This window comes from Giraffa tippelskirchi, chromosome 9 (genome assembly GCF_054371585.1).
Source record: "Giraffa tippelskirchi isolate mGirTip1 chromosome 9, T2T-mGirTip1v1.2.pri, whole genome shotgun sequence".
Classification (NCBI taxonomy): domain Eukaryota; kingdom Metazoa; phylum Chordata; class Mammalia; order Artiodactyla; family Giraffidae; genus Giraffa; species Giraffa tippelskirchi.
The window spans coordinates 146,623,162-146,638,483 of NC_137283.1; the positions used below are offsets into that span (position 1 = coordinate 146,623,162).

The following is a 15,322-nucleotide window of genomic DNA, read 5'->3' on the forward strand; positions in this document are numbered from 1 at the left end:
GTGTGGGAAACTTGAAAACATAATTTTTTTTAAATTGAATTATGTTTGATTTATAATGTTGTTTTACTTTCTGTTGTACAACAAAGTGTTTCAGTTTATATATATATTATTTTTCATGATCTTTTCCATTATGGGTTATTAGAGAATATTGACTATAGCTCTGTGTGCTGTACAGTAGGACATTGTTGTTTATGTATTTTTATGCAGTAGTTTGTGTTTTCTAATCACAAACTCCTAATTTATCCTCCCCCCATCCCTTTCCCCTTTGGTAACCATAAGTTTATTCTCTATGTGTCTGCTTCTGTTTTGCAAATAAGTTCATTTGTATGTATCATATTTTAGATTCCACATATAAGTGATATCATATGATATTTGTCTTTTGCTGTCTGATTTAACTTCGCTTAGTATGATAGTTTCTAGGTCCACCTATATTTGTTGCAAATGGCATTATTTCCCTCTTTTTTATGACTGAGTAGTATTCCACTGTGTGTTTTGTGTGTGTGTATATATATTTATCATGTCTTCTTTATCCATTCATCTGTCAATGAACATTTAGGTTGCTTCCATGTCTTGAAAATAGTATTGCAAATACTATTATATAGCTATTGTAAATAGTGCTTCTATGAACATTGGGATGCATATATCTTTTGCAAATAGAATTTTCCCTAGATATATGCCTAGGAGTAGAATTTCTGGATCATATGGCAACTCTATTTTTAGTTTTTTAAGAAATGCCCATAGTGTTTTCCATAGTGGCTGTATTAATTTACATTCCCACCAACTGTGTAGGAGGGTTTCCTTTTCTACACATGCTTTCCAGCATTTATTATTTGTAGACATTTTAATGATGGCCATTCTGACTGGTGTGAGGTGATATCTCATTGTAGTTTTGATTTACAGAAAATATAATATTTTTTTTAAAAGTCTAATGGAAGTTTAGTTAGACTAAGGTGTCTTACCTTAGATTAACAAAATTAGATTTTCTTGGTTTTGCCTAGATTATATCAATTCAACAGCAACATTTTGCATTGTTGTAAATAAAGCATTGGAATTCTTGTTATCCATCATGGGAATACAGAAGGACTGGTTACCATTTGGATAGACTCTCTGCAGGTCTTTGTTAAAGGCAGCATATACTGTAAAGCTTAGATAGTTTATATATGGTAATTTGTATTAAAAAGCATACTTTGCCCCAATTATTACTTTCTGTAAAGTTAACCATAGGAATAACAATATAATGTTTTAGTTTGTGCATTTAATCCATTTACATTTAAGGTAATTTTCAATATGTATAATCCTATTACCATTTTCTTAATTATTTTGAGTTTATTTTGTGTTGGTCTTTTCCTTCTATGTGTTTCCTGCTTAGAGGAGTTCCATTAGCATTTGTTGTAAAGCTGTTTGGTGTTGCTGAATTCTCTTAACTTTTGCTTGTTTGGAAAGCTTTTGATTTCTCCATCAAATGTGAAGTAGGATCTTGCTGGGTAGAATACTTTTGGTTTTGGTTCTTTTCTTTTACCACTTTATTTATTTTATTTTATTTTATTTTATTTTTTTAACGGAGTGAAAACTGTATTTACAAGACAAGCAGTTACACAAGGACTTAAAAAAAACGGGGGGGGGGAGGAGCTGGGACAGAGGAGGGGAGCCGGCAGTCAGGAGGGGCCACAGCCCTGGCCCGCGGCAAGACCCAGGATGTTCGCCTGGCTGAAGGGGCCATGGAGCTCCCTCCAGCCCACGATGAGCTGAGCCTTCTTTTGGCCAATGCGCTGCAGGCTGCGCAGATCACGGGCTGAGCCTTCGTTCAGCAGATCTAATATTTTTTGGCGTCCATGGGCCAGTAGCTCTGGGCTGATCTGCAGCTCCCAGCCGTCCTCAGCCTTTTCCTCTGGCTGTAAGGCATCTAGGGACTCCAGCTTTCTCTTCCGGCCTTTCTTCTTCAAGATATGGATCTCGGCATTTGGGGATGCTGCCTGCTCCTGAATCAGTTGTAGAGGCATCACCACTGCCTTTTTGAGGGGCTTAGCCACTGTGACTGTATGGCGAGCAAGGGGTCGGAGCATTGTGGGAGAGTAGTTCTCTTTCTCCTTGGGGTCAGCAGCCTCCTGGGCCAGCACTTTGGCTTCCAGTTCTTTTTGCTTCATCTTAAGCCTCTCAATTTCCAAATCCTTCTCTTCCACTGTCTTCATGAGCACTATCCGCTCTCGCTTTGGGGTGCTCAGCAGAGGGGTCCCCTGGCTCCCCTGGGAGCCCAGCAGACGGTCCAAGTTTAGAAGGCGCTCTAGCATTGCTGGATCCATGCTGCTTAGCTTCTGTAGGGGGCTGAGTTTCTGGGAGGCAGAGGCTGGAGCTATTGGGAGTTCGGGACCCCCAGTTTCCTCTTCTTCAGGGCCTCGGGCTCTCTTTGCCTCTGATGGGCCTAGCAGTTCTTTCTGAGACAGTCTAACAGGTGCCAAGACAGGAAGCTGCAGGCTCTCATTGGTAAAAGGACGGTTGATCACCTCCTTGGATCTGGCTGCAAAGTTGAGTGCAGAGACTGTGTCCGGGTAGAAGCGTCTCTCAGGGGCAATGTTGGCAATGAGGATGCTGTGAGCTGAGCCACCCAGAGTCCTGCAACAGGCGAGTGAGCTTGCTGTCCCAGTAGGGCACCCGAGGGAGGCCCTGGTTCAAGGCATCCACCACCTTGCCCAATACAAACAGGGAGGCATTGATGGCTCCACTCTCCTTCAGCCTCAGGCCCTTGTTGCCTGTGCGCCGGTTGTCCTCTGAGCCAGCCAAGTCAATCAGGTAGAGTTTCCCCTCCCGCTGGCGAAATGGGGCCAAGCGTTCTCGCTGATCCACCTTAACCAGGAGCACAGCATGACTGCGGGAGGAGCGTTGGTTGAGCCGGGTGGCTCCTACCGTCCGATTTCGGCTGGCTGGCAGGAAGTGCCGCTCAAAATCAGCAAAGCTAGTGATGGGCTTCTGCGTGAGGCCTGGAATCAGGATGTTTCCTCGGCAGTCTTCTCGGATCACCAGGTCTCCCGATGAAGGTTCCAAGAGGTCTAATACCTTTTCCTGGTAGATCTCTAAGTAGGACGTATATCATGCCATTCTCTTCTGGTCTGTAGAGTTTCTGTTGAGAAATCAGCTGATAACCTTATGGGAGTGCCTTTGTATGTTGTCATTTTTCCCTTGTTGCTTTTAATATTTTATATTTGTATTTAATTTTTGTCAATTTAATTACTATGTGTTTCCGTGTGTTCATCCTTGGGTTTATGCTGCCTGGGACTTTGTGTGCTTCTTGGACTTGAATATTTCCTTTCACATGTTAGGGAAGTTTTCAGCCATTATCTCTTCAAATATTTTCTCAAATCCTTTCTCTCTTTCATCTCCTTCTGGGACCCATATAATACAAATGTTGGCGAATTTAATGTTGTCCCCCAGATCTCTTAGGCTGTCTTCTTTTTTTTTTCTCATTATTTTTTTCTATATTCTATTCTGTGGCAGTGATTTCTATCATTTTGTCCAGAATAGCAGTTATCTGCAATTGATTCCTTCTAATGTATCTCTATTTTTTTTATTTATTTTTTATTTTTTTATTTTTATTTTTTCGGAGAAGGCAATGGCACCCCACTCCAGTACTCTTGCCTGGAAAATCCCATGGATGGAGGAGCCTCGTAGGCTATAGTCCATGGGGTCGCTAAGAGTCGGACACGACTGAGCGACTTCACTTTCAATTTTCCCTTTCATGCATTGGAGAAGGAAATGGCAACCCACTCCAGTATTCTTGCCTGGAGAATCCCAGGGATGGCGGAGCCTGGTGGGCTGTCGTCTGTGGGGTCGCACAGAGTCGGACATGACTGAAGCGACTTAGCAGTAGCAGCAGCAGTTCTTTGGTAAACATTTCTTGCATCTTCTCCATTGTTTTCCTGATATTGGATCATCTTCACTATCATTATTTTGAATTCTTTTTCTGGAAGGTTGCATGTCTCCACTTCATTTTGTTGTTTTTCTGAGTTTTTACCTTGTCCCTTCATCTGAGACGGAGAAGGCAATGGCATCCCACTCCAGTACTCTTGCCTGGAGAATCCCATGGACAGAGGAGCCTGGTGGGCTGCAGTCCATGGGGTCGCTAAGAGTCGGACATGACTGAGGGACTTCACTTTCACGCATTTGAGAAGGAAATGGCAACCTACTCCAGTGTTCTTGCCTGGAGAATCCCAGGGATGGGGGAGCCTGGTGGGCTGCCGTCTATGGGGTCACACAGAGTCGGACACGACTGAAGCGACTTAGCAGCAGCTTCATCTGAGACATAACTTTGTGCTTTTTCATTTTTTCATCCTGATTCAGTCAGTTCAGTTCAGTTCAGTCACTAAGTTGCGTCTGACTCTTTGTGACCCCATGGGCTGCAGCACTCCAAAACTCCCTGTCCATCACCAACTCCCGGAGTTTACCCAAACTCATGTCCATTGAGTTGGTGATGCCATCCAACCATCTCATCCTCTGTCATCCCTTTCTCCTCCTGCCTTCAATCTTTCCAGCATGAGGGTTTTTTCAAATGAGTCAGCTCTTTGCATCAGGTGGCCAAGATATTGGAGTTTCAGCTTCAACATCAGTCCTTCCAATGAATCAGGACTGATTTCTTTTAGGATGGACTGGCTGGATCTCCTTGCAGATCAAGGGACTCTCAAGAGTCTTCTCCAACACCACAGTTCAAAAGCATCAACACTTCAGTGCTCAGCTTTCTTTATAGTCCAACTCTCACATCCATACATGACTACTGGAAAAACCATAGCCTTGATGAGACGGACCTTTGTTGGTAAAGTAATGTCTCTGCTATGTAATATGCTGTCTAGGTTGGTCATAACTTTCCTTCCAAGGAGTAAGCGTCTTTTAATTTCATGGCTGCAATCACCTTCTGCAGTGATTTTGGAGCCCCCAAAAATAAAGTCTGTCACTGTTTCCACTGTTTCCCCTATTTGCTATTTCCCCTATTTCCATGAAGTGAGGAGAAGGCAATGGCATGCCACTCCAGTATTCTTGCCTGGAAAATCCCATGGACGGAGGAGCCTGGTAGGCTGCAGTCCATGGGGTCGTGAAGAGTCGGACATGACTGAGCGACTTCACTTTCATGCATTGGAGAAGGAAATGGCAACCCACTCCAGTGTTCTTGCCTGGAGAATCCCAGGAACGGGGGTGCCTGGTGGGCTTCCGTCTATGGGGTCGCACAGAGTCGGACATGACTGAAGCGACTTAGCAGCAGCAGCAGCAGCCATGAAGTGATTGGACCAGATGCCATGATCTTAGTTTTCTGAATGTTGAGCTTTAAGCCAACTTTTTCACTCTCTTCTTCCACTTTCATCAAGAGGCTCTTTAGTTGTTCTTCACTTTCTGCCATAAGGGTGGGGTCATCTGCATATCTGAGGTTATTGATATTTCTCCTGGCAATCTTAATTCCAGCTTGTCCTTCATCCAGTCCAGCGTTTCTCCTGATGTACTCTGTATAGAAGTTATATAAGCAGGGTGACAATATACAGCCTTGATATATTCCTTTCCTGATTTGGAAACAGTCTGTTGTTCCATGTCCAGTTCTAACTGTTGTTTCCTGACCTGCATACAGGTTTCTTAAGAGGCAGGTCAGATGGTCTTGTATTTCCATCTCTTTCAGAATTTTCCACAGTTTGTTGTGATCCACACAGTCAAAGGCTCTGGCATAGTAAATAAAGCAGAAATAGATGTTTTTCTGGAACTTTCTTGCTTTTTCAATGAATCAGCAGATGTTGGCAATTTAATCTCTGGTTCTTCTGCCTTTTCTAAATCCAGCTTGAACATCTGGAAGTCCATGGTTCACATTTTGTTGAAACCTGTCTTGGAGAATTTTGAGCATTATTTTGCTAGCGTGTGAGATGAGTGCAATTGTCCGGAAGTTTGAGCATTCTTTGGCATTGCCCTACTTTGGGATTGGAATGAAAACTGATCTTTTCCAGTCCTGTGGCCAACTGCTGAGTTTTCCAAATCTGCTGGTGTATTGAGTGCAGCACTTTCACAGCATCATCTTCCAGGATTTGAAATAGCTCAACTGGAATTCCATCACCTCCACTAGCTTTGTTTGTAGTGGTACTTCCTAAGGCCCACTTGACTTCACATTCCAGGATGTCTGGCTCTAGGTGAGTGATCACACCATTGTGATTATCTGGGTCGTGAAGATCTTTTTTGTACAATTCTTCTATGTATTCTTGCCACCTCTTCTTAATATCTTCTGCTTCTGTTAGGTCCCTACCTTTTCTGTCCTTTATCAAGCCCATCTTTGCATGAAATGTTCCCTTGGTATCTCTAATTTTCATGAAGAGATCTTAACCTTTCCCATTCTATTGTTTTCCTCTATTTCTTTGCATTGATCACTGAGGAAGGCTTTCTTATCTCTCCTTGCTATTCTTTGGAACTCTGCATTCAATTGGGTATATCTTTCCTTTTGTCCTTTGCTTTTGGCTTCCTTTCTTTTCACAGCTATTTTAAGTCCTCCTCAGACAGCCATCTTGCTTCTTTGCATTTCCTTTTCTTGGGGATGGTCTTGATCCCTGTCTCCCGTACAGTATCATGAACCTCTGTCCATAGTCCGTCAGGCACTCTGTCTATCAGATCTAGTCCCTTAAATCTATTTCTCACTTCCACTGTATAATCATAAGGGATTTGATTAGGCCATACCTGAATGGTCTAGTGGTTTTCACTACTTTCTTCAATTTAAGTCTGAATTTGGCAATAAGGAGTTAATGATCTGAGCCACAGTCAGCCCCCGGTCTTGTTTTTGCTGACTGTATAGAGCTTCTCCATCTTTGGCAGCACAGAATATAATCAATCTGACTTCGGTGTCGACCATCTGGTGATGTCATGTGTAGAGTTTTCTCTTGTGTTGCTGGAAGAGGGTGTTTGCCATGACCAGTGTGTTCTCTTGGCAAAACTCTATTACCCTTTGCCCTGCTTCATTCCGTACCCCAAGGCCAAATTTGCCTGTTACTCCAGGTGTTTTTTGACTTCCTGCTTTTGCATCCAGTCCCCTGTAATGAAAAGGACATCTTTTTTGGGTGTTAGTTCTAGAAGGTCTTGTAGGTCTTCATAGAACTGTTCAACTTCAGCTTCTTCAACGTTACTGGTTGGGGCATAGACTGGGATTACTGTGATAATGAATGGTTTCCTTTGGAAATGAACAGAGATCATTGTGTCGTTTTTGAGATTGCATCCAAGTACTGCATTTTGGACTCTTTTGTTGACTATGATGGCTACTCCATTTCTTCTAAGGGATTCTTGCCCACAATAGTAGATATAATGGTCATCTGAGTTAAATTCACTCATTCCAGTCCATTTTAGTTCGCTGATTCCTAAAATGTCAATGTTCACTCTTGGCATCCCCTGTTTGACCACTTCTAATCTGCCTTGATTCATGGACCCAACATTCCAGGTTCCTATGCAATATTGCTCTTTACAGCATTGGACCTTTCTTCCATCACCAGTCTCATCCACAACGGGGTGTTGTTTTTTCTTTGGCTCTGTCTCTTCATTCTTTCTGTAGTTATTTCTCCACTGATTTCCAGTAGCATATTGGGCACCTACCAACATGGGAAGTTGATCTTTCAGTGTCCTATCCTTTTGCCTTTTCATACTGTTCATGGGGTTTTCAAGGCAGGAATACTGAAGTTGTTCACCGTTCCCTTCTCCAGTGGACCACATTTTGTCAGAACTCTCCACCATGACCCCTCTGTCTTGGGTGGCCCTACACAGCATGGCTCATAGTTTCATTGACCACAAGGCTAGGGTCCATGTGATTAGATTGGTTAGTTTTCTTTGATTGTGGTTTTCAGTCTGCCCCCTATAGAGAAGGATAAGAGGCTTATGGAAGGAAGCTTCCTGATGAGAGAGACTGATGGAGGGGGAAACTGGGTCTTACCATGATGGGCGGGGCCGTATTCAGTAAATCTTTAATCCAATTTTCTGTTGATGGGTGGAGCTGTGTTCCCTCCCCGCTATTTACCTGGGACCAAACTATGGTGGATGTAATAAAGATAATGGTTAGCTTTCTGATTAGTTTTCTGTATTGTGGTTTTTGTTCTAGCTGCTGTGAGATTGTGGTTCTTCTTGCTTCTTCTGTCTGCCCTCTGATGGAGGAGACTAAGAGGCTTGGGTAAGGTTCCTGATGGGAGGGACTGGCGGTGGGAAAAACCAGTTCTTACTCTGGTGGGGAGGCCTGTGCTCAATAAAACTTTAATCCAATTGTCTGCTGATGGGTGAGGTCTATGGGCTCTATGATAGGGTTCCTGGCAAACTCCAAGAGGACTTACACCAAGGGGCCCCTTCCAGAAAGGCTGCTGCCAGTGCCCCCATCCCCATGGCAAGCCACTGCAGACCCACACCTCCACAAGAGACCTTCCAACACTAGCAGATAGGTCTGGTTCAGTCTCTTGTGGCATCACTGCTCCTTTTCCCTAGGTCTTGGTGCACACAAGATTTTGTTTGTGCCCTCCAAGAATGGAGTCTATTTCCCCCAGTTCTGTGAAAGTCTTGTAATCAAATCCTGCTGACCTTCAAAGTCAGATTCCCTGGGTATTCCCAGTCCTTTTGTTGAATCTCCAGGCTGGGAAACCTGAAATGGGACTCAGAACCTTCACAATAGTGGGAGAACTTCTTTGGTAGTATTGTTTTCCAGTTTGTGGGTTGCCCACCCAGTGGGTATGGGATTTGATTTTGTTGTGATTGCACCCTTCCTACCATCTTGTTGCAGCTTCTGCCTTGTCTTTGGACATGAGGTATCTTTTTTTTGGTGAGTTCCAGTGTCTTGCTGTCGATGGCTATTCAACAGCTAGTTGTAATTTTGGTGCTCTTGTAGGAGTGAGCACATGTCTTTTTGCTCTGCCATTGTGAACCCAAAGCTGGACTCAGCTTTTATATCCAAGAGATTGTCATTTTCTTCTGAAAGCCAATGATTTTTAAGTTGCTCATACATTTTTGGAGTCATTATTCAGAATTTCCTTTAGATCCCCCTCCAAAAATTTTCTTTAGAATCACACCTGTTTTTTAATTCAAAACTTAATCATTTATTGAACAAATACTTAATGAGTTTTAGATGCCTTTTTTTTTTTTTCTGGTTCTGGCAATTCAGTTGTAAGCAGATACAGTTCTCTTCTTTCAAGGATCTTGATTACTATTATTAAGAATTTTCATGACAATTTTCCACTTCCAGAAAATTGTCTGTATGCAAAGATGATTATTTACTATGATTAATGATTTCAAAAACAATATATTGCTATTTATTAAGAACTTTCATAACTATTCAAAAATATTTTTAACTTCATTAGAGCTGGATTAAGTCACTATTTTGAAAGTGACCACAGCAGTTGTGAATGAGGCCAGATGAAGTGCAGATTTTAAAAAAATCAGTAATATTATTTCACATAAAATTGCCAAATAAGCGCTATTTTATGATTTCTCACAGAACTGAAAGCTTTCATGGATAAGTTGAATTTGCCATAAATTTTGAGGAAGGGCAAATACATATGAAAGAAATGAAAGGTGAGTGAATATTTTTTTTTGTGGTGTAATAGGCATGAAGGCTTCCTAGGTGGCACTAGTGGTAACGAACCTGCCTGCCAATGCAGGTAGACATGAGAAATGCAGATTCAATCCCTGGGTGGGGAAGATCCCCTGGAGGCGGGCATGGCAACCCACCACAGTATTCTTGGCTGGAGAATTCCATGGAGATAGGAGTCTGGCAGGCTACAGTCCATAGGGTTTCAAAGAGTCAGATATGGCTGAAGCAACTTAACACATATGCCTGCAAGAAGCATGAACTGAGGCATGGGAAAATGCAAGGCTTGTTTGGTTAGAAAAAGTGTGAGTAGGAGAATGGGATGAAGTTTTATCAGTGGCTTTTAACTAAGGGTCAAACCAGAATTATCTAGGAAACTTTAAAATGTATCTTATCTTTATTATTCTGATAACCCTTTGGGCATATTTGAGCCAGAGTCCCTTTCTCTTAGGACTTAGGGAAGGGAAGAATTGGGTATGAATAGTCTCCACGTTTGCTTCTGTGAATTTCTTCCCCAGTCAATGGCCTTTAGACATTATTATTAAGGATTTTGAACATTGTTCTGTTGGCAACTGGGCCATATTATAAGTTTTTGAATCATGTGATTGAAATGATAAATGCTATGTTTTTGGTAGATCAATATTTTGATGATCTGCAGGATGGATAGCAACCATGTAGTTTTTGTTACTGTGAGATGGGAGTACAATATATTGCTGTTGAAACAGGAATAATAATTGAATTTATTGTGTTGGTGAAACTGTAGCAAGAGAAAGCCTTTTCTGATGAGTTAAAATGGGAATAATAATTGAATTTATTGTGTTGGTGAAACTGTAGTAAGAGAAAGCCTTTTCTAATAAAAGTTTTTACTGGGTCTGAAAATTTAGATGTTTTTCTTGCTTAATTGTTCAGAGTTGACTGTGAGACTGTGCAAGTAGGTTACTGCTGTTATTAGAACTGTTATAAAAGATGGCTATATTAAGCAAATAGAACAATCACTTGTAATGTTATGCCCTCAACAGATGAAAGGCCCAAAGGAAAGGAATTCAAATTTATTTTCTTTATTACTTAAGCATTTTGTCTCAGTTCAAAACTTAAGGAAAAATGAAGAAAAGTAACATTTAGCTCAATTCATATAGTCAGCTTTTATAAACCTGTGAATTTGGAATAAACGTAGTGTCATGAGACAATGCTCCTAATTTGACCACTAAGCTCAGGCAAGAAATAGATTGTTGGTGCCTCAGTTTTTCCATCTGTAAGACTAGGATAATATGCCTATTTTATGTATCTCATGAGATGGTTCTGAAAATCTTTTCACATAGTTATTTTCAAATCATATAATCATAATATTAGATAAGGTTTATTTTCCATTCATGTATCTTCTTTTTACATTTATAAAATGGCTAAGTTTTATTTGATATTGATTAACATATGCAATACAGTAATGAAAATAGTTTCTTTACATTGGGAACAAATTTTAATACTTCATATGTAATAAAGTTTGTAGTATAAGTATGTTTCTAAATGATTTAATACTAATTAGGCCGGTTACTTACATTTGAGAAACATTTAGCAGCAGCAAAATAATTACTCTGTCTACATTATATAAAGAATAAATTAGAAATGTCAGTAAACTGCCTGCCTTTAATCTTAAGGAAAGTCACTAAAGTGAGCTGATATTTTTAGTATTCAGGGAGAACGTATCCATTTATTTATTCAACAAATATTTTAACACCTATCATGAACCAGATGTCTGTATTGTTTTAGACACTGGGAATACAGAGGGGAATAAAACAGACAGTAATTGTGGCCCTCATTGTTCTTCCAAAATAATTGTTTGCCTTATTCTCCTCAACTATGTTTTAGTACTTTAAAAACAAGTGTTTGGACAATTGTGGCAGAACAGCATGTGGCCAAATGTATGTTTTCCAGTCCATCCACATTGGTCCATTGATGAGTTCTAATTGCTTATGGAAGCTGATGCATTTGGTTCTATCTTTGCACAAATGGTTATAGCCTAAGCTATCAGGTTAATGAAACAATTGAATATATGTAATAAATTCAACTTATTTTAGTTATTTTAAATATTTTGTTTACTTTTTTAATCAACTGTGTTTTATAAAGTGTTTTGAATTTCTGAAAAGAAGAGGTTTTATTTTACAATTTTAGTGTTTTGGAACAGAGCATGAAGTAAATGAAGATATGGCAATTTCCCCTTTGATTTAAGCAACATAGGTAGCTAAATAGTATAAATAAGCTGAAAATTCTAACTGAGGCTTAAATTATCTTGCTGAACCCATGAATTAAAGATAAGAATATAAGAAATACCTTACTAGATTAAATCAGTTGTCCACAGACCATGGTATTTTATCAAAAATCATGATAATCGCTCCCACAACACGGATCTACCTTGAACATCTGTTTTACTCCCTTAGTAATATATTACATATCAATAATCCACAAATAAATTTTCTACAAAGAACTTCTTTGATCCTATTTCTGTTTTCATTCAGTACTACCTCTTCAGTAATGAGTTTTTTACCTCTTGTGTATATTTCAGTTTTATATTCTAATAACTCTATAGACTTTACTTTCCAAAATACCCATTAGCATACACAGTCAAACTTGGAATATGTGCCTGGCTTATCTCTTCCTTTCTTTTGCTTTCTTTCTTTCTTTAAGCCTTGTTCTTGCTCACCTCTTATCTTTCTCATTTGAAGGGTATGAATTTTTAACTGATTTTGTGTGGAAATTTTTACATCCTTTTTCTCGTTTATTGTCTAGACCAGTTCTTTTATGATGTCCTTTATGATGGAGGGCAATGAAAATTGTGCACACATTCCTAAGGAAAGTGATCACAGTTTTGCTTTTGGATAATACCTGTTTTATTACCATATAAGGATAATGATAATTTTGTTGTCTGAATTGTTATAGCAGCACATTTAAATCATTATCTTAAGATAACATGTTGGCTATTCTTCCACTTAATGTCCACTATATTTTTTATTAAACAGATTTTCAAACCAAGTTGCTCCTAACACTTTTTGCCCTGCTATAATACAAATTAGATGCTGAATATAAGATAGAACCTTACCAGCACTGAATAAATACTCATGCATGCATGCAAAGTCGCTTCAGTCGTGTCCAACTCTTAGCGACCCCATGGACTGCAGCTTACCAGACTCCTCCGTCCATGGGATTTTCCAGGCAAGAGTACTGGAGTGGGTCGCCAATGCCTTCTCCATAAATACTTATATTGACTCTATTTCTGGACTCATATACTCTTAACATTCTTTAATAGATTAGCTATTGACCTATATTTGTTAGTTTGTGTGTAATTCATTCTTTTAGTCATTCTCTTCAGTTATAGTAATAGAACCTTCTCTTATATGTCTCTACATGTGTTACATCATGTCTTCCTTGGTAAAGTCTTAATTTCCAGAGATTAAGCGTATTTGGATATGGAGCATATTTAGATCATCTTATCTTCTACTTTCTTGTACCTTCTTCTTGACTTATTTTTGTCTTTGTACCTTCTAAAGTTTGGTCTTAAATAATTAACAATACATTTAATTGATAATTTCAAATTGACACATTTGAAGTTAAAAATTTCCTTAACATCTATCATACATAGTTCATGCCTATGTATAAACATTCTAAGTTAGGATCCATAAGTTGTCCTTTTTAAAATGTTTTGTTTCAGCCAAACTGAATGTGTGGTTTTTACTTGGACTGTATTGAGAACAAATAAGTCTGAATATTTAATTATTCCTTCAGCAGCAGCATCTTTTCTAACCTATATCAATGTGATATATTGAAAATATTTATCTTTGAGGATCACATATTTAAGCTAAATATGGACTTCAGAGACATTGCTTTCTCTAATTTTGCAAATCATAGTTAATGGTTTATATATGCACTGAAATCTTGGTATATTCACTGTATCTATGAAATATCCCAGGAAAATCATGTTTAGGCTTTATGTTACTAGAATAGCCTTATCTAAAATGGAGATTAAATAACTAATAGAGGAAATAGAATATTCTGAGATATCATGAACACCTGTGGCTTGCTCTTAATGTTGATATCTTCCTAAGGGTCCCAGTAGAGAACTATTTTACTCTATATGTGAGATAGAAACTTCTTATTTTCCTTGAGGAAACATATATTTACTTCCAGAACTGAGATCTTTTAGAGCTAAAGGGTGTGTACCTGGTTCCATTCATTATTTGTGGAAAAAGAAAAAAATTCTATACTCTTTAAGTTACTTAAGAAAAATCTAGAAAAATCTGCGACTTGGAAAACAAACAAACAAACAGATCCAGAACAAAAGAGAGCTTCTGTTCTTGACTGGAGGCATTTCCTGTCCTGCCTGTTTCATGGAACATGCTAAAAAAGAGTTTTTAAAACTGCCTCATGGGGTTTGTCACCTCCAGCCTGACATGAGCAAGGCAATTATAAAGGGACCCACATATGCTGATCTCTCTTCTCTGCACATGACACAAATAGGAAGCTTTGAGCAAGAGAGGGGAGGCACACTGTCACTTGTCTTTCTCCTCTGAAGGAGCCGGGACACATTCTGCTCAGCCAACATGTTCCCAGAGGAATGCGGTTTAACTTGCACTTTTCACACAGTAAGAAGCAACACTGTAGACCTGCTGGGAGGGTGATGGCAGCCTGAGAGGAATTTGGAGGAGTGTTTTCACTCCAGTGTTTTCATGTGACCTGACTCGCATTCTCAATTTAGTTACATCTTGACCTGCTTTGCCTCTCTTCACTTGACTTACCTTGATTCATGATGTGGGTACCTCTCCTTCCCCTTCTCCCATCCCCTGCAGCCTCTTCCCCCTTTCCCTTGCAACCTACCAACAGAGCCTCTCTAGATGTCTTCCCATGCACTTACTCCATTTCCCTCAGTAGGGCTTTTACTTCCAAGGAGATAAAATGTGTTTGGGTCCCTGAAATGCATAAAAGGAAGAGCCACTGTAAAGCAGTCTAAGCGGTTCCCCAAATCTGACTGTTCATATACCTGGCAGCTTCTTTAAGAACCCTCTGGTAGTAAAGGAATTAATATTCTCCACTTGTTCTTGAATTTTATCCCCCACTCCTCCATTAAATGACTGGTTTTTATGTGTGAAATAAGAGGCAAGCCTTGGGTGACCTGTTTTTGTTTTTTTTTTTTTCCCTCCCCCCTCCCTCTTTTTTCCTTGCGGTAAAATAGTGCTGAAGAAAGAGGGCACTAGTGTACAGCCCAGATCGCATCCTTGCACCGTCTGGATTAGAGCTGAGGCGTCTGCGAACCGCGTGTGGCCGCGGTGCTCTGGCCCGGGGACCAAAGCGCTGTCTACTGGGACACAGGTACGTCTCAAGTCCAAATTCTTCAAGCAGACCCAGGTGAGCAGACACCTCGCGGCGGGCAAACCCAGCCACTGTGGCAGAAAAAAGTCCCAATCTATGGGATTTTTCTTCTCGTCCCAGAGGCATCCTCGATTATTTATTTCTTCTAGTCCTGCCTCCCCAGGAAGCGTCGGGACCCATAGATGCCTGGGCTGTCTTTCTTCTTTTGCCTACCTCACCTTCTGTGTGTGCGCTTTCTCCACGCCTGCTCCCTTAGCTCCTTTCTCGTCCGACTCTCACCTTGAAAAAGGGAGCCGGAGAGGGACGAGAGAGAGAGCCAACTTTAACCCCGCAGGCGGCTGAGATTTGGCGCCTCAGTCCCCGAAGCGGTAGGGTTTGAATATACCTTCAGGAGCACTAGCTGCGAGG

The 15,322-nt window shown here is 40.4% G+C and overlaps 1 protein-coding gene and 1 pseudogene across 1 annotated transcript in view; one reads left to right on the forward strand and one right to left on the reverse strand.

Annotated features, from left to right (window-relative positions):
* Positions 1 to 15,322, forward strand: part of GRM1 (glutamate metabotropic receptor 1) — a 447,850-nt gene that overhangs the window by 21,266 nt on the left and 411,262 nt on the right. Inside the window, exons 3-5 of the mRNA XM_081529880.1 lie at positions 8,090 to 8,158; positions 9,467 to 9,543; positions 14,778 to 14,914. The gene's annotated coding sequence lies outside the window, so the exon portion shown is untranslated. The remainder of the gene's footprint in view (positions 1 to 8,089; positions 8,159 to 9,466; positions 9,544 to 14,777; positions 14,915 to 15,322) is intronic.
* Positions 1,656 to 15,040, reverse strand: LOC145521930 (kinesin-like protein KIF22 pseudogene; annotated as a pseudogene).